The 2,669-nt window shown below is 40.2% G+C and overlaps 1 pseudogene; it reads left to right on the top strand.

Annotated features, from left to right (window-relative positions):
* On the top strand, nt 1–119 carry LOC134968135 (5S ribosomal RNA; annotated as a pseudogene).
* The last annotated feature ends 2,550 nt before the right edge of the window (nt 120–2,669 follow it).

The following is a 2,669-nucleotide window of genomic DNA, read 5'->3' on the forward strand; positions in this document are numbered from 1 at the left end:
GAATACAGTCATTCCACACTGGAAAAGCCCAACCTCGTCCGATCTTGGAAGCAAAACAGTGTTGGGCCGGACCAGTACCAGGGGAGGTGACTACCTGGGAAGATCCGGTACTGTATAAGAAGAGCGAAAGGGAAGCAAGGTATTTACCATATGTAAATTAAGACACCCACACAAATATTGCTCACAGCATATTTTTAATATATTTTTATTCCACTGTAATATTAGAATACTAGCATATCACACACGTCGTAATTTGAGTATCGTATATAGAATTGATAGAATCACTGTAATTCTATATGGCACTGGCACTCAACGAACTTATTGTATACTGATATATAGTAACGCGATCACTTTAATAACTCACACGAAAAATACATTTTAATATTTTTATCACACATACCACCTTAGCACAAGCACTTTTTCATATCAATGAATTACCATGTCTATTATCTGCAATCGATTAAAATAATGTGAATTTCCTACTGTACATGATATATTATGAGTTTATAAACAAACAAATATGCACATTAATATAAGGTTGCTCTCTGCATATTCTCTGATAACTAAATGATGATAACTAAATGATGACTGAAACTGTTTTTATTTACATCCTATATATATTTATTCCGGAGAACAATGGAATCTGTGAACTGGCCAATCAGAGTGAACTATGCGTTCCACAACGCTACAGAAGCCAGGACGAGGCATGGACTTTGAACTAATTAGACTAAGAAATCATTATGCAACACGTCGACTTCCGGTATAAGTGACATCGTCATGCGGGTCAGTATGCGGTCCACGGGAGGATCCCCTTGGCAACAACACAACTGGCATCACACGTGAACGGGCTTCCGGTTCCGGGAGAAAGAGGAGAATATAATGTGGTTAAAGACTTTCTAACGACACATGCGCATTCCATATGAGTCAGATACCGGAAGTGGGGCGGAAACGTCTCACTCCGAGATTAGAGGTACACGTGTACCTTGCACATGCGCAATAGAGACTTGGTGATACCGGAAGTGTGGCGGAAGTGCCGCACTCCGGTCTGAATACACGATCTCTGTATATTTTTATATTTTTAACTTAAAATGTGTATGTACCTGAACATTTCACTCGATGTGTACTGTCCCCCACATAGTAAGGCACAATCTTACATGTATTCCTAACGAAAGGTCGTTGACCTGCCCTGTAACAGGAAGTGACATCAGCAATCACAGCCTGATTATAGAGGGTATATATAGAGACCCGATCCCAGCACACCAGTACCCCTTGAAGAAGTCATCAGGACGAAACGCGTTGGGCTCTCCCTCTGTGACCCTCTACCTACAAAGTTAAGACTCTCCTTTATTCTTATTTATTCTAATTTTAGAACATTATTAGTTAATTATTATTATTTTTACTATCATTTTTATGCAAAAATTCTTGGTCTTAGAACATTGCGTGTGTGTTTTTAACAAAACACAACCCCTCCCCCCTCTATTTTTAAATTTTTACCTTCATACTAATTGTATTTTATCTGTACCAAATAAATTTGTATATTTTATTTTATTATATACATGGTTTGAAACATTTTCTTACACCAGTGGTCGCCGGTACCCTTATACTATTTTTTCCATATATATATATATATATATATATATCTATCCCTGAGTGTGTGGGGGTGTCGGTACGTGTGTTTCGGCATGTCTGAAGCAGAAAGCTCATCTAAGGAAGAGGTGGAGCAGATGATTGTGGTGTCTCCGTCGGTGACGCCGACACCTGATTGGCTGGATATATGGAATGTTTTAAATGCAAATGTGTCTTTATTACATAAGAGAATGGACAAAGCAGAGTCCAGAGAAAAGACAGGGAGTCAATCCATGGCTTTCCAGGGTCTCAGAAACGTCCCCTGTCCCAAGTAGCAGACACTGATACCGACACGGATTCTGACTCCAGTGTCGACTACGATGATGCGAGGTTACACTCAAGGGTGGCCAAAAGTATTCATTATATGATTATTGCAATAAAAGATGTTTTGCATATCACAGATGACCCTTCGGTCCCTGACACGAGGGTATGAATGTTTAAGGAAAAGAAACCTGAGGTAACCTTTCCCCCATCTCATGAGCTGAACGCGTTATTTGAAAAGGCTTGGGAAACTCCAGACAAGAAACTGCAGATTCCCAAGAAAATTCATATGGCGTATCCTTTCCCTGCACAGGACAGGTTACGGTGGGAATCCTCGCCCAGGGTGGACAAGGCTTTAACGCGCTTGTCCAAAAAGGTGGCGCTACCGTCTCCAGACACGGCAGCCCTCAAGGATCCTGCTGATCGCAGACAGGAAACTACCTTAAAATCAATTTATGCACATACGGGTGCCTTGCTCAGACCGGCAATAACATTGGCTTGGGTTTGTAGCGCTGTAGCAGCTTGGGCAGATACCTTGTCATCTGACATTGATACCCTAGATAGGGATAGCATTTTTTTTTTAAACATTACATTTTTATTGAAGATTTTTCACACAGAAATGGGGAACAGAAAAAAGAGATAAAGGGAAACATAGGGGCAGTCCGGAATGGTTACCATAATCAAAGCACTATTAACGCATAGTTGGATGAATATACAATTGGTTACATTGGGCGTTCAGAAACAAAAAAAACAAAAAAACACACAAAAAAAAAGAGGCATAA

Source organism: Pseudophryne corroboree, chromosome 10 (assembly GCF_028390025.1).
Source record: "Pseudophryne corroboree isolate aPseCor3 chromosome 10, aPseCor3.hap2, whole genome shotgun sequence".
NCBI classification, from domain to species: domain Eukaryota; kingdom Metazoa; phylum Chordata; class Amphibia; order Anura; family Myobatrachidae; genus Pseudophryne; species Pseudophryne corroboree.